The 23,078-nt window shown below is 50.7% G+C and overlaps 1 protein-coding gene across 1 annotated transcript in view; it reads left to right on the plus strand.

Annotated features, from left to right (window-relative positions):
- The first annotated feature begins 724 nt into the window (after positions 1-724).
- The window catches only part of CHST8 (carbohydrate sulfotransferase 8), a 126,114-nt gene continuing 103,760 nt past the window's right edge, over positions 725-23,078 (plus strand). Inside the window, exon 1 of the mRNA XM_059153249.1 lies at positions 725-1,146. The gene's annotated coding sequence lies outside the window, so the exon portion shown is untranslated. The remainder of the gene's footprint in view (positions 1,147-23,078) is intronic.

Consider the following 23,078-nt stretch of genomic DNA (forward strand, 5'->3'; position numbering starts at 1 on the left):
CCTCTGCCCCTTTCTCCCGTGTAGTAGAGGGTGTGTATAGGGAGGAGCTGGCTGACCCAGGGTCACCGGGTTCACGAACCCCGCCCCAGCCCCCAAATCTCAGCACCTGACTCAACAAGCACTTCAAGGAGGTAGCCCTCAAGGAAGAGCCTGGATCATGGGTCCTTTCAGCAGAATCCAAAGCCCCAGGAATTTGGGGATGGGTGCAGACACCTGGGACCAAGGCCGCCCAAGACCTTGACCAAATTTCACTGAGGCTGTAGCCCAGGGATCCCCTCAGAACGCTGCTAGGGGCCGATCCTCAGCGTTTCACCAGCCCCGCGCCCCCGCAGCGGCCGGTTCCGAGCGCGCGCCGCTGCCCAGCGGTGGTCACCGCCAGCTCTGGTGATGCCTAGTCATTTTCCCAGGTCGGCGCCGGCGTGCGACCCACCAAGGCAGTGGCAGCACTCTGGCCGCGCTCTGGAGCCAAGTGGCAGCCCCGAAGCCGGCTCTCAGGGATCCCGGGAGAAGGGCGCGGCCCCCCACACCACCGCCCCCACCCCCGCGGCGGTTGGACCGCGCCCAGCGGAGGCTCCCTCGAAGCGCGCGGCCAGTGGGGCCAGCCGCGGGAGCCGCAGAGCGCGCGTGGGCGCGGCGCCCGCGAGCTCCTGGGAGGGACCCGCGGATCGCAGGAGTGATCCCCTCCCGGCCCGGCCCCCGCCGCCATCGCCACCGCGGGGCGGGGCCCAGGCCGGGGGCGGGGCGCCGGGCGGGCGTGGCGTTATTTCCAGCTTGCCGGAGGCTCCGCTCGCACTTCGCTGGGAGCCTTCCCGGCGCGCTAGCGGGATCTGGCGGTTCTGTGCGGAGAGGAGAAGCCGGCGGTGGGGGCCGGGAGGTGGGAGGCAGGGGACGGACCCGCGCCGGGGGCCGAGGAAGAACACGCCACCGCACCCTCTCCCCCTCCCTCTCCTGCGCGCTCTGGCCGCCGGCCCGCGCCGCTCGCCTCACCCACCGCACCGGGCTCAGCTCGGAGCGGGAGGAGGCCCCGGGCCCAAGCTGGGGCGGAGGTCCTCCCTGCAGCCCGGAGCCCGGGAGCGGAGGATTCGCCGTGGAGGACCGAGCCTGGGCTGGAGGCGCCCGCGACCCCGCGAGCGCCGGCTGCGCCAGGTAAGTGCGCTGCGCCCCCGCCCCAGCCCTTTCCCACCCTGAGCAGCTCCCGGCCGGGAAGGGCGCCCCGAAGGGTCCCGGGAGGACCCGCGACTGCACTGCGTCCCGGCGCCGAGAAGCTGCACGGTTAAGCGTCCGAAGCTGCGGGCGGAGATAGGGCGCGCGGGGTTCCGGTCCGGCCGCGCTTCGGGGACCCGCTCCAGTAGCGGGAACTTTAATTAGACTTTTGCTCCATGGCTTTCACTTGCCGCCGCGCGTCTGTGTACTGCAGCCCTCGGGCTCCCTCGGTCCCCGCGGACGCTCTGTTCTTCTTCCCAGCTCTGGGTGCCTGGCGCGGGGAGAGGGCCGGGCTGGAGCGCCCGAGGCGCCTAGGGCTTTCCCGCTCGCTCCAGTCCGGGATTCGGGGGCGGGTGGCGCCCAGGGGCGGGGGAGGAGTTCGGAGCTGCCTGGGCTTCCCACCCAGCGGCGGAAGGTGCCCCCCGCGCTCCGTCGCGCGCGTCTCCACCCCGCGACTCTCCAGGGCACCGGCCTGTTTTGTACTTGAGGCGAGTGTGTGTGCGTCGGTGATCGTGCAAAGGTGTGCGCGTGCGAGTGTCCGGGAGTGCGGGAGTCCGAACCTGGGACGACTCCGGTGGGCGCGGGAAGGATCTGCTTCGCCGCGGGACCCAGCCGAGCTCTGGCGGCGGCTGCAACTCCAGCAGCTAGCTGCCAGTTTTGCCCGCCCGCCCTGACCTCTGTACAGGCCGACGCCGCCAGGCGAAGGTGCGTTGGAGGGTTTTGGTTGTGCCGGTGTTGGCGCTTGAGTCGGAGGGGAACCCTCTCCCTTCCCAGGCGCGGGACTCTTGCCGCCCTAACTTTGGCCCTACATGTGGTCCCCAGACCCCGGGACCCCGACCCGGGGCTGGCCTGGCAGCCGCACAACGCCCTCGGCTGGGAGCACTCGCTGCGGGGCTGCTCTAACTGAGAAGTAGGGGCAGATCCCGGGGTTCCCAGTGTTTATCCGCGGTATCGGGTGGCTCTCGGGTCCTTGGGCGCCTCCCTGTTGGACCCTGCTCAGCTGGGACTGACTACGCTAGGGAGAATGGGCGGCAGGGCGGTTTGTGTCTGGCCCGGCAGCAGAGCAGGGGCGGAAAGTGGTTGAGTGAAGGGACCAATAGCCTCTGTGGGGTGCATGGCGTGCATGTGGTGTATGGTGGAAGAGAAGGTGGCAGAGGAGGAAGGGACAGACTGACCCCTTCCCCACTTCTGGGATGCTTCCAAGCTTTACTACTAAGCCCACGTTTTAGGGGGGTAACCTCTCACACCCGAGTTCACCTTGACCCTTGCCTGTGGGTGGGGAACTTTTCTCAAGTCCTGCCCTAGAGCAGGGCGGCCTCTGGAACAGAGTGGCTGAACCCTCTTTAAACTTTGCCAACTGTTATGGCCTCTCCTGGACACCTTCTGTCCCTGTCCCAAAGGCAATGCAGACAGGCTGCAGGAAGAGGTGACCTTCTGCTCCCTGTAGGAGACCCTTTTAAAATCCAGGCTGCCCACCACGTAGGGCAGGACAGAGCCAAGGGGCCTTCCCAGGAAGAGTAAAAGCACATTTCAGAGCCCTCATCAGACTTGCCTCTGTGAAATGACCCACAGGAGGAATAAATTGCAGACTGTGAAGAGGTTGAGTTTAATAGGACGGTCAACTATGTAATAGCATCTGAACAGAGAGAACCTCAAAGTCAGGCCCCATCCCATTCACTGCCTAGCCCATTCACCCCAAGACATACCAGTAGGGCGGCTTATTTATTTATTTACTTGGAATCAAACTCCGCCGGAGTGAATTATGTTCCCCTGGTATTGATTTTTAAAAAGACCCCAAATTAAAAAGTCAAGGCTTTCCTTAAAACAAGGTCAAGGATTAATTATTTATAGAGAGACATCAATCAGGTGAGGTAGGGACTCATTTATAAAACGCCTGAGCGGGCCAAAGAATCATGGGCTGATTTTCACTGTCTCTGGCTGGGAGAGAGGAGCAGGCTTGTCTGACCTTCTGGGCTTGGCAGAGCTTTGCGAGATTGTGACCGGAGGAAGAGGCTTTGTAACTCAGCCTGCCGTTTGAGATGCCTTTTTAATCTTGTAGCCAGAATACCACTTGGGAAATTTCATGCATATTTGCTGTATTTCCATAATGAACATTTACTGATTACAGAGTATCAAGGGAATTTCATTTTTTAAACATTTATTCAAATGTCTGTTTATGTAAGCTAATAAGTCTGGGAAAAGTTCAGTAGTGACTCCCCCCCCCCCCCCCGTATGGTCGTACGGTCATTGGGAAAGCGAGCTGGTGAGCTCCTTGCAGAATTTGCTTGGGATTCACTTAAAAGGTGGGAAGTCAGAGTCTCCTGACTGGAAACACCCTGGCAGACTCCCTCTCTGCTCTTTGCTCAGAGTTTGTGCCAGCGTCAACCTGATAGGCTTTTTGTGGTTTTGCTGATCGAAGCCATGGGCGCTGAAAGCTTTTATCGTGATTTGCTGATGCATCCGGCTGGAGGCACCTGTTGTGGGTGCTGGAATCTTGTGCGGGCTGGTGGGAAGCACTGGGGCCCCCTTCTCTGGCCGGCAGCCTGACTTGGAGTGGGAGATGTCTGTCTCAGCTGTCCCTGCTGTGTCTCCCTGATTCTCCCCGGTGGGTGTGACAGCCTCCTTGGGGAAAATGTGGAGCAGGGAGGTAGCCGGTGGGCAGGACAGTGGACCAAGGGTATGGCAGCACCTTCATGAATGGCTGTGGCCATTAGAGCCAGTAAGCACTATGTGAAACAAGGGCCCTGGCCTTTCAGCTAGTCAGAAAGTAACGAGTTAGAAACAGGAGATTTATGGAGGGCTGGCCCAGTGAGATCATTGTGGCCCTGCTGTGGGACAGAGAGAAAAAAAAAAAAAAAAAATCAAAGGTAATTGTCTGGGTGTGAAATTGGGAGATGGTGTCCTGGAGCCTTAGGAAATTTGCTGGGAGCAGGGATCCTGTGCAGTGACAGCATGGGGACAGCAGACTCCCTGACACTGTCTTTGGAGTCAGAGCCAGGACTAGTCTGACTCCAGAGCGGCTGTGTTCCCTCCCTCCGGGGAAAAGGCGGCCCAAGGCAGAGGGAACCCCTGTGTTCAAACAAGCAGGGGACAGGGCATTTCAGTCAGGTGGCAGGGGACACGGGACATGCCATCTCATTTCTTCCCAGCTGGAAGGTGTGGGATCCCATGGTCGGCAAATCACCGTGGCCCAGGATGAGACTTACAAATCGGTGGTGGGAACAAGTGTTGACTTTTACCCTGCACAAAACTACTTGTCATTTGTGATCTGGGGGCACTAGCAGGCACCTGCTGGTTGAAATGTAGCCTCGGCCAGCAGCAGAGTGGGGGAGCCTGCGTCCAGGTGGGGAGACAGCAAAAGGTAACTCTGATTCCATCTGGAAAGCCAGGAAGTCACAGTGTGTGCAGGCAAGGGGCCGGGGCTCCGCAGCATCCCAGCTCCCCTCCTTGAAGGTGGGCCATGCCTTTCTGGGAAATCAGGGGGCGGGAGCGGGGGTAGGGGTGGGCGAGGCTCCCTGTCTCTGCCAAGCTGCTATCAGAGGTGGCCCTGGTGAGCAACAGTTATTTGAACTAAACGAGAGTTGTCAACGTTGAAACCCGGAGCTGGAGGACCCCATCCCACTTTCCCATCGTCCCACCTGTTGGGGCTGTCCTCCATTCTGCCATCAGGGAATGCTTGTGGAGCAGGTAGCAGGTGTCTGTCTCGGCCAGGCTCCGGGGACAGAAAGTAAACTAAACTAAGAGAGAGCCCTCCCCCTGGGAGACAGCCACTCCCCCATCACTGATTCTTCACTCACTGATTCACGCTCTGCCAGATGACGCCATAGCTAAACAAGTAACCGATACGTGTGTGTTTCTAGACTGTGACAAGCAGATAAAGGAAACATCTGGGTGATTCGGAGATGCATCGTAGAGTAGCCTGCCCGGGACTGAGGGTCAGGAGGACCTCCCGGAGGAGGTGAGGCTTCAGCTGAGGTCTGAAGGAACAAACCTGGAGCTAAGAAGCAAGGAGGGGCGCGGCCATGGGGAGGGAGAGAGCTTGCCTGGCAGAGTGTGTACATGCGTGAGAGGGAGGTGCAGGAAGGCCCACGTGGCCAGCAGAGTGGAGGGGTTGATGCAGGTGGAGACACAGCCAGAGCCCTGGCCATGCAGGGCCTTGAAGGCCAGGGAGAAGCTTAGACCTTGACCCCAGCAGCTGCTGCAGAAGAGGGAGCCCAGTGAGGAGAGAGCTGCAGTAATCCTGCTGGAATTACTGGGAATTACTGGGGGGTCCTAAAGAGGAGCAGGCCCATGGGAATCTGTTGGGATTCTGGCGTTGGATTTGGTGTCAATGGGGAGATTGGGAAGGCCGTCAGGACCCCGACTTCTGAATCGCCACTGGGAGCTATCGCTTCCCTGAGGCCACCTCCCCAGCTGCACCCCTAGATCAAGAATTCCAGCCTCCTGTCCCCTCTGGTCGGGTCCTGTCCTCCAGGGGTCAGGCAGCTGCGTCTGTGCCCCTGCCTACATGGCCCACCTTCTAGCTTTCTTCTAAGCCCTTGGGCCTTCGGCTGCCTTGCCCCCCAGCAGGGAGTGAGACTCAGTAAGTGACAGTCCAGTGCCCCATGCTCTCCAGTGAGGACAAGCTGCTCTGTGTCCACTCTCCTTTTGAACTGATTGCCCGCAAGGCTGCTGGCCAGAGGTGGCCCTAGCCCCACTTAGCTTTGTGGGGCCCTGGTAGGTCCTTTACTTGCTGCCACCCACTTGAACCTGCCCTGGCAGCTGGCCGGCACTGGAAAGGACTCGCCTCCGGTCACTCCAGCCCTCTTTCCTCCCCTCCTCCCTGTGGGAGCCCGTCTGGACCTGCTCCTGCCCTCTGCTGGGGGCTCTGCCCTGGACTTACAGCTCCCCAGCTCCCTTGGATGTTGGCGAGTTCCCTGTGGCTGTCTGCAGCTCCGCTCGTTATCCGCACAATCCACTTGGCCCCCTAGCTCTGTCTTGCAGAGCTGGGGTGGGGGGGAGCGGCTCTATGAGTCACCCCGCTTCCCGTGGTGCCCACGCTGCTGGCTGTGGGCCCCGAGCCGAGCGGCCGCTGAGCTGCAAGCAACAGCCCAGGTCGCTGTCACCTTGTCCTCACTCTGGCTGGGCCTGAGCCAGCTCCTTCCCAGCTGGGCCAGACTCGGGGACAGGAGGGATGAGAGCCAAGGAGAGGATGCTCGGAGGTAGAGATGAATCCTCTGGCCCCAGGTGTTTCGGGAGCTGATTCCTCCAGCACTGGGACCCTTTGCCTGGAGGGTGGCATCACCACACTGTCCCTCCCTGATACCTGGGGGCTGCCTCAACACCATAGACCACCGACCAGGTGCCCAGGTGCTCACCAGTGGGGAAGGTGACACAGGAGAGCCCTCTGCCAGCAGCCCCTAGTCTAGACTGACTCACACTTGGCAGACTAGTCATTCCCCCCACTCAAGGCTGCTGCTTCTTGGGGGCTGACTCATCTCCCTGGACAGGACCCATCTGCCCAAGTCTGTGAGCACAGAGACCCTCCAGCCCTGAGACTGAGGGGCTTTGCTTCCTGTGCTCCTGATGGGAGCGTGCCCGACATCCAGCAAAGACTGACAGCATTCCTTCTGTGTGTGGAGCCGCCTGCCGGGCCCAGAGGAGGCCGAGGGAGCTTACGAGCAGGTTTCCGCGCTGATAAAAAGCAGTGCTCGCTCTGGCTGTCGGGGCCGCAATGAGCTCGGAGAAGGGACTCGGTGATGGTTGCTGGCTGGCGGAGTGAGATCCACTTTGCACTCTGTCTACGCCAGCTGAGCCAGTGCCTGGTGGAGGGGGTCTGTCTACACTGGCTGCGTCTAGGGTGGGAGCACGGAGACTTTTCACTCAGTCCGGGCCAGCCCCACTCTCTGTGGGACTTTGTAGAGGGTTCAGAGCCCTCAAAAGTCTCTGTGGCTTTGGGCATGGTCCCCGTGCCTGGGCTCTCCAACCCTTCCCCCATGGACGTGGACCCTATCCATCAGGCCCTGGCTCCCAGAGCTGACGGGGGTGAGCCCGCTATGCAGAGCAATCCGTCTACATTGGTTGAGCCCAGTTTGTCATGCAGGCAGTTTGTTTATAGGGGTTGGACTCAGCACACAATTCAGTCTGTCTGTCTACACTGGTCAAGTCACAGCATTATGTAAACCCTCTGTCTACAATGTTTGAGCCAGTGCTCAGAGCAGGTACTCCGTCTCTACTGGTTGAGCTGGAGTGGGGGTGGGAAGCAGCCAACCTGGTTTGGCTCCCTCTGCTCCCCCACCGGGATTTTCTTCTTAACCCCTTCCCTTATGTGCGTCGGGGTCTGATTCGAATGCAATGTCCAAGGAGCTTTTCTTTTTTTTTTTTTTTTAAAGATTTTACTTATTTATTTGACAGAGAGAGATCACAAGTAGGCAGAGAGGCAGGCAGAGAGAGAGAGAGAGAGGAGGAAGCAGGCTCCCTGCTGAGTAGAGAGCCCGATGCAGGACTCGATCCCAGGACCCTGAGATAATGACCTGAGCCGAAGGCAGTGGCCCAACCCATTGAGCCACCCAGGCGCCCCAAGGAGCTTTTCTTGATGGCTCCCTCTGCTTTCCCACGTCTGATTCCAACCCCTTCAGGCCAAGGTCTGTCTGGGCCGGGAGTGGGGTGGCCGTGGGGCCTGGTGATGGGTGGTGAGCTCCGCGGGCTGTCCCCTGCCCTGTTGTGGCGCTCTGGACACCGATGCTTCCTGGGGTCAGTGGTCACTGGCTCCTTGTCGTCCTGCACTGCGGCCACACACGTGCCTTCCTCTCACAGACGTCCTGTAGGTGTGGGTGACTTGTTGGGTCTGTCTTGCCTTCTCCTGTTCAGATTTTGGGCGTCTTTGTCCCCTGATGTTATCTCCCTTCCCGAGGGTTGGTCTCGTCTGCACATGTAATGTCTGTTCATCTCTGGGAAGACGTGATCTAGGCCTCTTATTTACCTTTTTCTCAGTCCCTCTGCTTGAATTCAAGTGTCAAGGGGCAGCCATGAATGGCCACCAGCTCCACCTCTCTGCCTGCCCCCATGCAGCCAGCCCCGGGTTCTGAATGAAACCAGCACCCAGGGGTCACACCTCTGGGGTTCAAATCCCAACTTCTCCACTTAGTCACCCTGTGGGCTAGAGGCTCAGTTTCCTCATCTCTAAAATGGGGATGACAGGGACGCCTGGGTGGCTCAGTTGGTTAAGCAGCTGCCTTCGGCTCAGGTCATGATCCCAGCGTCCTGGGATCGAGTCCCACATCGGGCTCCTTGCTCCACGGGGAGTCTGCTTCTCCCTCTGACTCTGCCTTTTCCACTCTGTCTGCCTGTGCTCGCTCTCCCTCTGAAAAATAAATAAATAAAATCTTTAAAATGGGGATGACAGTAGAATCCGTGTCCTGGTGGCCATATTATTATCTTTCTTATCTCCTGGGTGTGGTCTGTCTGTGAATCTTTCTTTCTGTCTCAGGTGCAAGGATACATACTGATCAGGGTCTTGCCTGGTAACGTGACAGAGGCTTAGGGGACATGTGACCCCACTGGCTTGTGCCCCTTCAAGTCTCGCCCTTTCTAGACAGGCTCCCATCCATGCCTCTTCCCCATCCTGCATTCAGTCCATCAGAAAACTTTATTATTATTATTTTTTAAGATTGTATTTGTTTATTTGACAGAGATCACAAATAGGCAGAGAGACAGGCAGAGAGAGAGAGAGAAAGTAAGGTCCCTGCTGAGCAGAGAGCCTGATGCGGGGTTCGATCGATCCCAGGACCTTGGAATCAGGGCCTGAGCCCAAGGTAGAGGCTTTAACCCACTGAGCCACCCAGGCGCCCCAGAAAACTTTTTATTCTGAGCGCAGTATGCATACCGAGATTGTGTGCACCGCGACGTGAAATCCCACAAGCCAAACACACCTATGTGCCAGCCCCCAGAGCAGGACTGGGAATGTGACCGGTGTCCCGGTGGTCCCTCGGTCCCCTTCCAGGCCCTTCTGCTCTACCGCGGCTAACTGCTGTCCTCCCTGGGAATGGTACTGATTGGTTGTCCTTATCTTTGAACTTGATATCAGTGGAATCCAAAGTCTGTACACTCCGGGGTCTGGCTTACCGCCCTGGGTGTGAGACCCACCCACCTTGTTCATTTGTTCTCGCAACTATGTGAGATGCCGTTGTGCGAATGTACCCCGGTGTACGTCTTATTTCTCCGGCTGACCGACACTGGGATTGCTCAGAGTTTGGGGTTGTGGTGAACAGTGCTGCTGGGGACATTCCCGCTCGTGTCTCTTGGGCACAGGTGCTGCTCGCCTTAATGAACATCGACCGAGAAGAGAATTGCTGGGTCTCGGGGCGCGTGTAGGTTCTCCCGTGCGGGTGCTGTCGGTTGTCTGACGTGGTTGTGTTAATCCCCCGCACGGACACCAGTTAGCTCTGAGAGTTCCCGTTGCTCCACAACCTTGTTGACAATTCCTGGGGCCCATGTTTTTTTTTTTTCCCCATTTTAGCCATCCCATGAGTAGGTAGAGATATCTCACTGGAATATTTTTTTTTTAAAGGTTTTATTTAATTATTTGACAGACAGAGACCACAAGTAGACAGAGAGGCAGGCAGAGAGAGGAAGGGAAGCAGGCTCCCTGCCGAGCAGAGAGCCCGATGTGGGGCTTGATCCCAGGAATCTGGGATCATGACCAGAGCTGAAGGCAGAGGCTTTAACCCACTGAGCCACCCAGGTGCCCCATCTCACTGGAGTTTTAATTTTATTTTCCAGATGACTAATACAGCTTATTTATTTATTTATTTATTTGGCTCAGGATTTGTTGAACTTGACACCGTTATTGAACAAATTTGAAGATTCACTTCCGTCTCGCATATTGTGGGTATCTTAAATGTCAGGGGGTGCTTGTGATTCCCTCTGTGGGACAGGCTTGAATCTGCCTGTTGGAGGATAATGGGTGCTGATGACCGGTGTTTCTCTGGATGAGACTGGGGACCCGGCCACTGGCCTCAGGATCACTCCGGGAGCTGTGAAAGATGCAGGCACTGGGCCCCGGCCCCAGCCCCCAGTCACCAAATAAACCCTTGTGTTCTCTCCATCTCTCTGTGGCTCATCTTTCTTTCCCTTCACACATTCCATGAGCATGAGCCGTCTGTCCATCCTGTTCACTGCCATGTCCCAGAACCTAAAATAGTCCTGGTGTCCAGTGGGTCCCCACTGACCTGCCCACTGACCTCTGCACTCTTCCACCTTAACTGTCTTGATGGGGTTTTGTCCATAGCCTGGGCTGCTTGGGGAGGGTTCCGGGAATCGGGCTCTGGTGCCTCAGAAGGTATCCCGTCCTGGTGCTCTGCCCTTCTAAATGACCCCCTTGTCTCCAGAGCCAGCTTCTGACCAAGGCCTTTGGGTCCTAGGCCCAATACTCTGTGTTGGTGTCCCCAAATCCCTGTATACCCCCAGAGCTCCGGGCATTGGCCATTTAGGAACAACTCTTGGGTGACCTTATGTCTGTTGGGCTTCTCCGTCATTGGGTCCCTCTGGAAAAGCCTGAACCCCCCCCCCCCCAAATGTAGCATTCCGTCCCTCTGCCACTCTGTGTCCTCTGTTTCACAGACGACACACCCCTGGGTCAAGGGGAGGCAGGAGGGCCAAGTCTATGACCACCTGATCCACTCCTGCCCAAAACAGGAGTGGTTCCCATCAAAAGGGGATAAAGCCTCCTTTCTTTTGGTGTTTCTTGTTCCCTTTATTCTCAACTCTGACATACTTACTTGGAAGGCAGTATGACCTGGGGCATGAGAGCTCTGGGTCAGACCTGTTGGGTTCAAATCAAGGTTCTGTTCTTGTTTGGTTTTCAGACCCACCCCTTGCCCCCAGGGAAGAAAGGGCAATTCACATACACAAGCCTGATGCCACCTGCGGGGGATGGCTAGGGTGGCCAAGATCTCTGAAGTTGAAGAGTGAGAGCAAGGGATTCTGGCTGGGGCATCTGCAGGCAGGAGGCTTGGGCTGGTCCTCAAATGTGCAGAGGGGAAGATGACACCTGAGGGCCTTCCCTGAGAACTTGCACTGAGCTGACAAGAGAACACAGTCTCGTTTACCAAACACCCAAGGGCACAGAGTAATGATCAGAGTTCATTGGTGAGTTGTGGAAGTCTTCCTGGAGGAGGTGAGCTGGGGATTGCATGTTAAAGGCCAAGAGCGAGAACTTTCTCCCGGTGTCAGTAGAAATTCTCTCCAAACTTTAGAATCATGGGGCACGGACAGTGGGCGCCACATACCATTGGCTTTAAAATAGGGCAACAAAGAATCTATGACACACACAGTGTATTTATGCGGTGTGGAGGTGGTGTGCAAAATGGAAGAGCTAAAAGCAGTTTGGGAAAAACACCTTTTTTTGTTGTTGTTGTTTTTTCGGTGGAAAGACAGATTAGAAGGGTTTATGCTCTTCTGTGATAACTAATATGAAAGGTTTATCAAAGTTAAAAAAAAAAAAAAAAACCCTCGACGTTTTCTCCAAAATTGATTTGAAGACTTGGCAGATTTGAAGAATCGTTCAGTAGCGTTTTATGGGTCGATGCTAATTTGATGCAGCAGACCCGTGCATCACGCCAATTTACTGCCAAACCAACATTAAGCACAGACCTTTCGTGCAAGGTTTATAGGCGGACAGCTCATAAAGATGCATGCTTGACAAGTATTCTGCTTCTCTTAGGATGTGCGATATGAAGTGTTTATCAAAAACTAACTAAATCGCCTTCGCCTTTTCCTCGTAAACAATCTCCGGGGACTTCAGGCCTGGATGGCGGGCGATAATTCCCGTGCAATATTTCACTGCTCCGGCTTCTGGTACACGGGGAGCCTTTGTCTCCAAAAGCCACAGGTAGCCATCCTCTGGGGTGCAGAGTGCCCTTAGGGACCACTTTGGAAAGAAGGTGTAACCCAGGCCACAGGAAAACCAGTAATGTTCTTCCTACCAGGGTCTCCTAAAAGCAGTTGAAGTTTGCACCTGAATGAGATCTGTGGCCCCAAGGAAATATATTTCCTGCCTTCGTTTTTGTTTCCTGGGCTGATGTGTGATGGGTGATCACCGCATGTCTCTCTTGGTCCAAATACGTGTCAGAGCCTTGTCAATAAGGAGATCACCAAGCTCTGTTTTGCTTGTCGGAAAGTGCTTAACCATAAAAATGGCTGAAATTCCTCTCTTTCACCACCGAAAACCACAGCTTCCATTTTCCACAAAGGAAAAGTGGACTTCGGTGGTCCTTGGCTCCTCTGCACACCCCCAGACCCCCAGTGTCTCCCAGCCCCGTGTTAATTACCGGGACTCCCAAGAAGCAGGTTGCTGCGGGGAGGGGGCCCATGGTGCGCAGACCGCCGTGAGCAGGGAGCCTCGTGGGTTTTCACAGGGGGAAATTTGATCTTGGGCAAATGTCAAGACGTTTTTGAAATCTGTGTTATGATATCAGCTCATTGCCAGTGTAGGGCTTCATCTGGATTTCATAAATATTGAATGGACCTCGGCCAGCTGGAGAACACAACAGCTAACCCCTCCCCAACACACACACACACACACACACACACACACACACATATCCATGGCCATCGCAGTCTATTGCCGAGTTGTCATGAAAAGCCAATTGGTGATATTTCAATCACAGTGTTCTAACAAATTCCATTCAAATTCCTTCGGAATGGGAGCTAAGCCTTCCTCCTGCTGCTGAGAGAATGATATGCTAAATGTAGCTTCCTGGGGCCCTGGCAGCCATCCAGGCTTTGTAATTTATAGTTCTCCTTTGTGGTTCTCCAAGTGACCTTGGAACCTCCATGCTGGTGGATTTCTTAGGTTCACATGTTGCCCTCCGTCATCATCTCTTACAAGACGGGTCCCCAGGCGCCCTTCCAGCACCCACCAGCCTGGAGCTGGAGAGAAAGGATGTGAGCCAGGGTGCCCAGGGAGTCCATGGCAGGTGATTGGAAGATTGCTTGTTTGCTTGTGACCTTTCCTCTGAAATTGATGTTGGCCGCGAGTAACAGTCCAATATTGTGTTTCAAGTCGGCCTGCTGGTGACAGGAACCTCCCCCCAGCCCCCGCACACAGCAGGTAATCCTGGAAAAGAAGGGGAGGGACACTCCGTGCAATTACATTCATCAGCTATTTCTGGTTGGGGAATAAACAAAATGGCCCAAAGTGCTGCTGTTACAGATTCTAGCAGAGGAGTGGCGTGTAGGAAAGATTAATGTACAATTAAAACCCGTGTACGGGTAAATTACAGGGTGACAGCTATCTAATGCAAACACCGCAGACGTGTAATTAAGAGGAGTTACGGGCTCTTGAGGATGGATTTGCTGAGGAAAGTGCTAGGGAGCTGTCTGGGGAGCTGGCAGGACAGGGACCTTGGGCCAGAGGGGAGGAGGCGGGGTGGTTGGGGAGGTGGGGAGGGAGAGTTCCGCAGCCTATGGGTGGGGGCAGCCCAGAGGCAGTGGGTGGGTGGGTGGGCACCGCAGTTCCTTCTGGGTGAAGCAGTCTACCTCCCCAGCCTCGGCCAAGTCTTGTTCCAAGCTTCCAGCTCTTTCTGGGGCCACCCCGCTCTCCCCCTCCTCACCTTTGGCTCTGTGGTCATGAGCGCCCATGGATGTCTTTTTTTTTAAACGTTTTTAATTTCTCCTGCTTTGTCAGCTTTTTAAGGAATATGTTACATTATGTGGAAATTGGATGCTAACAAGATTTGTATGAATAAATTAGACTCTTAACTTTTTATGTTATTACAGAATTGAAATGGACTCTAATGACAGTCAGAATTAATGTTCTGTTTCAAATAAATGCCGGGGATGTGACTGAATTTTCAGTGCACTCTCCTGTTTTGAACGTCTGGCCCTTTCCTGAGAGGCCTTTCTGGAGAACAAGTGGGAGACACCTCCGGGCCTTTCTCGTGGGACAGTCTTCTCGCCCAGCCTGTCCACAGTGGGTGTGCTGGGAAACTGCCGCTGCTGCTCCCAGAAGTACCCCCCAAGAAGAACGGCCCTTGGCCTGGTGGGGGGGCTCCTTGCCCAAGGGTACATCCCTCACTGTGTCCTCCAGCCCCAGAGTGCCCTATGGGATCAGCTGAGGCCTCACTGCCTTTCTCTCTGCTGGCTCCTGCCCCCTCACATCCTCACAGGGGTCTCCCAGGAAGCCTCTCTAGGGAACTAGGTCTGCCACACTGGCTCTCAGGGATTTCAGATTTGCTACACCAAACCTCTGCCCAGGTGTCTCTTCTGCTGCAATCAGAGCCCCCAAGGACCAGAAATGGTCTTTCTGCTCTCTGTCCTCTTCTTGAACCCCGGGCTGGATGTCATGCTGATGGGCTCTTGGCCTAGGTCCTGCTCCACCTTGTAGGGTTTAAGCAGCAAGCAGTGGGACCAAAGGGATCCCCGAGATCTGACTCCCAAACCACCTGGCTCTGTGTAGGGGGCAGACTTGGAGGGGTTTTCTGTGATGAAAACTCCCATGTCCCAAAGGGCAAGGTTATTGGGGGGCTTAGGACACAGGGTTGGGGACCACAGGTGATGGTGGGAGGGAGAGTCCTGGTAAAGTATCAGAGAGCGGGAGGCAGTCCAGACCTGGAGCAGCCTTGGTGAGGGGCTCAGCCCCACTCAGGACGCATGGCAACAGACACGCATGGGTTCTGGGAGGCCAGGAGCCTTACCCCTTGGAAGGGAACAGCAGATCCCGGGCACCAGCTGTCCTAACAGGATAGGGGCGCAGGGTGGCCAGATATTTGAACATTCAAGAACAGACAGATTTTTGTACAAATTCTGTTCCTTTGGAGTATGGAGACTAATCCTGAATTTAAAAATCAGTCTTGCACTGACCACACAATGTGTCTGTGACCTGTGTCTCCCTTCTGGGCTGGAAGAATTTGCAACCCAGAGTTTTATTGGCAAGGTGGACAGTTTCCCTCCTAGAAGGCGAGGGCCAGAGCCCCTGGAAAGGGACAGTAACTGCAGAGACCACAGGCCATGGCTGTGCAGAGCTATTGGGCTGCAGGCAACAGTGGCCTGCCCACATGTGGCCTCTGTCCTGCCCCCCGCCCCCATCTGCTGGGAAGGGGGCCCTCACCGGTGGGTTTTGTGCATCCATGCTGCTGGGTGGGCCCCGAGTAAGGTTGGCTTCTGGCAAGTTTAGCCCTGGGCCGTTGGGGCACTCCACGTGGGGCTCTGTGGCTGAATGGGTAGCAAAGGAGCGTGTGGACTCCCACCCTTCATCTGACAGACCTCACCTTCAGCATTTCCTGTCTCCTCCTTCACAAGTCTTAGAAAACCCCTGCAAAAAGGCTTTAGCAAGAGTAGAAAAAAGATTAAAAAAAAAAAAGAGTAAAAATAAGAAAATAAAAGTCTTACCACCCACTCAGCACGTTTTCTGGAGCTGGGGTTCCCATACATTGTTACAGAGAGGGAATAGCTTATATTTATATCTCTTTATATGCATAAACTCGTAAGTCATATTCATTTTATAAAAATGTAATAATTTTTATCCCTACTGCACATACCCTGGTTAATCACTGTATATATCACGAACGCCTTTCCAGGGTAACGGATCGATTTCCATCCCACGTTTGACACCTGCACAACATTGCTTCATGTGAATTTATCATAATTTATATAAACAGTTCCCCGTTGGACATTTTGGTGGTTTTCATTTTTGTTTTTCAATTTTAAAGAACGTCAAAGCGAACGGTCTTGCGGTATTCCTTGGTGTCACTTCAGGATAAATTTCCAGAAGTGGAATTGTTGGCTCCGAGGGTCTGCATGGTTAAGACTTTTAATATTTCCTGACAAATCACCTTTCCAGAAAGACCCAGCAGTGCGTGAGTGTGCCTTTTTCGCACCGGCGAATCTTCATTTTTTTAAATCTTTGTCAATTTGATAGGTTAAAGAGGGGCGTGCTTAGTGCTTTTTAACAATAACTTGAATTTTCCTCAAAGTAATATATCTATATGTAGTTTAAAAAGCATAGAGGGTAGAAGGCTTATAATAAACCCAGCATTCCCCTGCTTCATCCCTCACCATGTCTCCTGGTCCCGTCCCCCAGAGGCAAGCCTCTAAGACTCTTCTAGCAACTTTGCCAGTGGGGATTACTACCTCTGTATTTCTGCATAGCCTGTATACTGCAGGCGTAGAATGGCCAACCAACTATCAGACCACTGTTTACGGAGCACCTACCCTTTGCTGACCGATTTCCAAATGCCATCATTATCATTTGCTTAAGTCTTGTATTTCCTGGGCCCACATGTGGTCTCTTCTGTTTTAGTCTGCCTATTTTAGGACCAGAACCCACTATTTTAATTAATGTATCACATGAACACGTTTTTGATATTATAGAGGGCAAGCGTTTTCCTGTTATTCTTGTGTGACTCCACATTTTTATTCTTTTAGAGGTGCCCTTTAGAAAGAACTGTTGGGTCAAGATTCCGATGATATCCTATAGAGATTTGTGTTGGGGTTGTGTTTCATTTCTAGATAAACTTGGGATAAATTGGGAGGTAAATTGACCTATTAATATCTTTATTATGTTTTGCCATATTGAGTCTTGTGATACCTTGAATCGACAAATTTTTATTGAGAACCAGCCATGGGCCAGACACCATTCTAGGCATTGGGTTTATCCCAGGAAACAAAGTAGAGGAAGATCCCAGCTCCCATGAAGCCAACATAACAGTTACTTTGGAGAGCCAAGCAGGGTAAGGGGGATTGGAAGTGTGGGGTGGAGGTGGGGCGAATGGAAGTACTGAGTGGGGTGGTCAGTGTGGGCACCATTGAGAAGGGGAGACATGAGTGGACATGAGATTTGGGGGGAATGTCGGCATGGACCGTAGAGATGATCCAGATCAGTGGTTCTCCACCTGGGGCAATTGTGCCCCCAGGGGCTCCAGAGGCTACTGGCATCTAGTGGGGACAGGCCAGGGATGCTTCTGAATGTCCTACCATGCACAAGACAGTCCCTGCAACAAAGAGTTGTCTGGCTCCAATTGTTGATAGTGCCAAGGTTGAGAAGTCTTGACCCAGGCGAATATCTGCCAGGCAAGGGGATACTCAATAAAAAGTCTTAAGGCAGGAATAAGGAACAGCAAAGAACTAGAGAGAGGGAGGGCCAGGGGAGCTGGGAATGAGGCCACAGAGGTGAGTTGGGAGGGAATGGGGAGGGAATGGGCCTTGTAGGGCAGGATAAGGAAATTGACTTTACTGCCAATGAGTTGGGGAGCCACTGCGGGTTATTGAACAGAGGAGTGTCATGATTGAAGTATGTTTTGAGAGGATCGCTCTTCTTGCTACTGTGCTGAGGGGCAAAGAGCTGGTAGGTTCTTACAGTGAGAGATGGTGGTCTGAGCCAAGATGGTGGCAGCAACGTGGAGTGAATAGGTCAGATTCCAGGTCAGTTTTGAAGGCAGAGCCAACAGGACTTCCTCATGGATTGAATGGGATGTGAGGAAAGGAAAGCTTTAGTCTGAGCACCTGGAAGGATGGAGTTACCCCCAACTGAGTTGAGAAAGACAGTGGGCACAGGAGGTGTTGAAGGGGTTTAGACCAGAAATTCAGTGAACACATACTGTATTTGAGATGTCTAGTACACATGCAACTGCATATGTTGGTTGTTTGGTTAGATATACAAGTGTGGAGTTATGGAGAGAGCTGGGCATATAAATTTAGGAGTCATCAGCACATGGTTTTTGAAGCCAGGAGACTGATTGAGGTCAGTTAACCAGTGAGTGTAGAAAGAGAAGAGAAGATGACCGATAGCTGACACCTAGAATATTCCAACAGGAAGAAGTCAGGTTGATGAGGAGGGACCAAGATCAAAGGGCCAAGAAGTGACCAGTGAGGTGGGAAGAAACCAGGAGAACATAGCATCTTAGAGGCCAAGGGAAGAGAGCGCCTCGTGGAGCGCATCGGTCACCTTTGTCAAAGCTGGTGGAGGACCCGGGATAGACCAGCGGATTCAGCAGTGCGCCTGAAGAGGAGTGGCTTTGGTGGAGTGGAGGGCACAACGTTCTGATTTAAGTGGGGCTATGAGACAATGGCATGAGTTGAGAATATGAGTAATAAGAGGCTTTCCTGCGAAGGAGAGCTAAGAAATGGGAAGGTTGCTGCTGAGGGAAGAGGGGCGGAGACAGTCTGTTTTTGCTTTTAGGTAAAGGTGGGAAATAGCCTGTTTTTATGTTGATGAGAATGACCGAATAGAAGGTGGGTGATTCTGTAGGTAGACCAGAGGATCGCTGGAGCAAAGTCTGGTAGAAGGAGCATTGAAGTTGGTGGAAGTTGAGGGATTGGCTCTAGGAGCACAGCCTTAAGCTCTGGTGAGGGCTAAGAAGGCAGAAGAGTGGGTACAGATCTGGTGACTGGAATATGGAAGTTCTCTCTCTCTCTCTCTCTCTCTCTCTCGCCATAGCTCCCTTCCCATTACTGAGATAGAATCACATGACATTCTCCCATTTAAAGTGAATAATTCAGTGGTTTTCTTTCTTTCTTTCAGATTTTATTTATTTGACACAGAGAGATCACAAGTGGGCAGAGAGAGAGAGAGAGCGCGAGAGCAGGAAGCAGGCTCCCTGCTGAGCAGAAGGCCTGATACAGGGCTCGATCCCTGAGCTAAAGGCAGAGGCTTAACCCACTGAGTCACCCAGGCACCCCAATTCAGTGGTTTTCACTATGTTCACAGAATTGTGCAACCATCACCAAAAAGAAACCCTATCTATGTTATCTCCCCAGTCTTAGGCAACCCCTCATCTACTTTGTGTCTCTCTAAATTTGTCTATTGTGGACATTTCAGGTAAATAAATTGCTTTTGCTTTTCCTTTTGCTTTGTTTTGTTTTCACTTGGCATAATGGTTTCCAGGTTCATCCCTGTTGTGGTACCTCATCATTCCTTTTTATAGCTGAATAATATTCCATTGTATGGATATGCCACACTTATTATTGTATCTTTTCACCCATTGATGGACATTTGGGTTGTTCTTGCTTTTTGGTTATTATTAATAAAACAGCCAGGTACACATTTGTGCACAAGGTTTTTGTGAATATATGTTTTCATTTCTTTGTGGTATATAAAGAGGTGTGGAAATCCTCGGTCTTTTGATAACTCTGTGCTTAACCTTTTGAAGAACTGCCAGATTGTTTTCCAAAATGGCGGCACCATTTGACATTCCCACCAGCAATATATGGGTGCTCTAATTTCTTCATCTCCTCAGCCATACTTGTTACTGTCTGTTCTTTGGTCCATAGCCATCATAGAGTGCAAAGTAATCTATGATTTGCATTTAGCATTTGATTTCATTATAGTTTTGATTTGCATTTCTGTAATGACTCATGATGTAGAGTGTCTTTTCACGTGCTTATTGGTCATTTGCACATCTTTGGGAAATGTCTATTCAAATCCTTTTCCTATAAATTTGTTTTGTGAATTATGGAATTGTAAGAGTTCTTTATGTATTCTGGGTATAAGTTCCTTATCAGCTATATGATTTGCATGTATTTTATCCTATTTTGTGTATTATCACTTTCTTGAGAGTATCACTTGCAGTGACAAAGTTTTTAATTCTGGTGAAGTCCGACTTATGTATTTTTTGTTGTTGTTGTTTGTTTCTTTGGTATTGTGTCCAAAAAAGCCTAACCCAAAGTCATGAAGATTTACCCTTTCTTTTTTTTAAAAGTTTATTTATTTTAGAGAGGGAGAGCGAGAGTGAGCATGCATGGAAACGAGAGAGAGAGAGAAAATGTGCACATCTACATGCCCACACAGGGAAGGGGAGGGGCTAAGGGAGAGGGAGAGAGAGAGAATCTAAAGCAGACTCTCCCCGCCCCCACTCCATCTCATGACCCCAAGATCCCAACCTGAGCTGAAATCAAGAGTCAGATGCTTAACCAATTGAGCCACCCACGTGCCCCAAGATTTACTCCTTTCTGCTTTTTTATTTATTCATGTTTTTAATTTAATTTTCCTTTCTATTTGAAGTAGCAAGTATTCCCAGGATATTAAACAGTAGTGGGCATTCCTTGTTCTATTCCTGACTCTAATGTTTCACCATTATCATTGATGCTGTCAATATGGTAAGATTTTTAGAACTTAAAAAAATAAAGTATCCCAGGGGCGCCTGGGTGTCTTGGTTGTTAAGTGTCTGCCTTTGACCTCGGGTCATGATCCCGGAGTCCTGGGATCAAGCCCCGCATCGGGTTCCCTGCTCGGTCGGGAGCTTGCTTCTCTATCTTTCACTGCTGCTCTGCCTGCTTGTGCTCTCTCACTTTCTCTGTCAAATAAATAAATAAAATCTTAAAAAAAATAATAAAGTATCCCATATACATTTGTGTTTATGAATAATCAAGGACTTCTTCCCAAATTTATTTGATCCATCTATGGAGATAAACATGGTTTTCTTCTTTGATCTATTGATGCAATAAGTTATATTAATAGATATCTAGTATCTGTTATGGCAATTCTGTAATGCATTTCTGGATTAATCTTAATTTGTTGGGGGTACATAATTATTTTATTATACTACTGCTTAATAGCCAGAAGTTTTATAATTTCCTTTGTAATTCTTTGGCTCATGAATTATTGAGACTCTTAAACATTTTAAGGGCATTTTTTTTTTCTTTTCTGCTTTTCAGTTATTGCACAGTAGTTGGAAATTTTGGTTTGCATGCTATTGATTCTTTAATTTTAATTGAGAACTGTTTTGTGTCCTGGTTGGTATATGGTCTTTTTTCCCCCCATTATATTTAAAATGACATTTAAAATGATATGTATCATTTAAAATAATACATACCCTCTAATTTTTGGGTGCAGAATTATATCTGTATCATCTATATCTATCTGTATACTATCTTCAGTTAGTCTTGTTACTTGTACTATTTGTATCTTTTATATCCTTAATTTTTTTTGATGCTTAATTTATCAACTTCAGAGGGAGATGTGTTAACATCTCCCAAAATGATTATGAATTTGTTCATTTTTCTTTACAATCTTATCATTGTTTATTCTATATTTTTCAAAAGCTTTATTATTAGGTGCAGATAGGTTCAAGATTATGATATTTTCTTAGTGAATTACCCCTTTTTTCTTTGTGTAATGACTCTTTTAATCCCTATTGATGCTTTTTTTTGCTTTACATACTGTTTTGCCTTATATTACTATTATGAAAACAACCTTGGCTTTTTATTTATGTATCTTTTGTTTGTTATGTTTCTTTGTTACCTTTTCAGTATCTCTTGACTTCCAGCATTTTTGCATCACGCTTTGGAAGGGTCTCATAACCAGTTAATCTTTTTTTGTGTGGTTACTGGTGTATTTGCATTGTTTTGTTTTATTTTGTGTTTTTTACTTTCCTTGGTTTTTCATTGTTTCTTCTTTTTTCAAATAAAATGTTTTTGAACACATCTTCTTTATCAATTTATCAGTCGATGGAAAATATTACTCAGCCATCAAAAAGAATGAAATCTTACCATTTGGAATGACATGGATGCAGCTAGAGTGTATTATGCTAAGCAAATACGTTAGTCAGAGAAAGACAAATACCATATGATTCACTCGTATGTGGAGGTTAAGACACAATGCAGAGAAGCATAGGGGAAAAAGAGAGGCAAACCAAGTAACAGTCAACTATAGAGAACGATCTGTTGGTTATCAGAAGGATGGTGGTTAAGGGGTAGGTTAAGTAAGAATAGGGATTAAGGAGGGCACTTGTGATGAGCACTGGGTGGTGTATGGAACTGTTGAATCACTAAATTGTACACCTGCAACTAGTATTACACAGTATGTTAACCGACTGGAATTTTTTTTTTTAAAGATTATTTATTTATTTATTTATTTGATAGATAGAGATCACAAGTAGGTAGAGAGGCAGGCAGAGAGAGAGGAGGAAGCAGGCTCCCCGCTGAGCAGAGAGCCCAATGCGGGGCTTGATCCCAGAACCCTGAGATCATGACCTGAGCCGAAGGCAGAGGCTTTAACCCACTGAGCCACCCAGGCGCCGCCACCCCCCACCCCCCCCCGCCACTGGAATTAAAATAAAAACTTAAAAAAATATTTTCTGCAAAGTTGATTTTACTCTTTTTCTTATTTCGCTCCCTCTACTGATTTAGAAGTTACGCATTCTATTATTTATTCTTTCAGTGATTACTTTCACCTTTTTAATGTGCATACTTGGCTTAATACAGTGTGAATGACTCCAAGATTTCTGCCTTCCTCCAAAACAACACAATGACAGAACACTTCAGTTCTGATCATATCCCATCTTATATCTTGTCTATTTTTAGCGCTATATTGTTAATAAGCTCCTAATTTTTTTAAATCAATGTTACTGTCATTAATATTAACAATTAATGGTTAATTAGATTGATTGCTGTTTTCCAAGTTCTTTGCTCACTCCTGCTTATTGTGTCCTACTCTCTGGGTTCCCTTTCCTACTGCTTCCTATAACTGCTTTCCTTAGTCCTTTCAGGGAAGGCTTGTGGAAATGCCCTTGGATTTTTGTTCATTTAAGTATGATTTTGCCCTTGAATAGTTGAGCTGGGTCTAGAACTCTGGGATGATAGGTGTTTTCCTTTAGCCTTTGAAGAGCTAGATTATTGTTTTTTGGTCTCTACCATTTGTCAAAGGAGCCCTGGCATTAGTCTGCCAGTCCTTTGTGGATAATATCTTTCTCTCTAGTTGTTTTGGTGATTTTCTCTTTGCTTTGATATTTCAGCTTCACTTGGGTATATCTAGATGTATAATTTTCTTTTCCCTGCTTGGAAGTTGAACAGTTATTTATTCAATTGTATGGTTGTCTCAAGTTCTGAAGTTTTCAGTCATTATCTCTTTAAATAGGTCCTTTCCTTACAGGTCCTTTCCTTACTAGCCCTTTAAAGGC

Source organism: Mustela lutreola, chromosome 16 (assembly GCF_030435805.1).
Source record: "Mustela lutreola isolate mMusLut2 chromosome 16, mMusLut2.pri, whole genome shotgun sequence".
Classification (NCBI taxonomy): Eukaryota; Metazoa; Chordata; class Mammalia; order Carnivora; family Mustelidae; genus Mustela; species Mustela lutreola.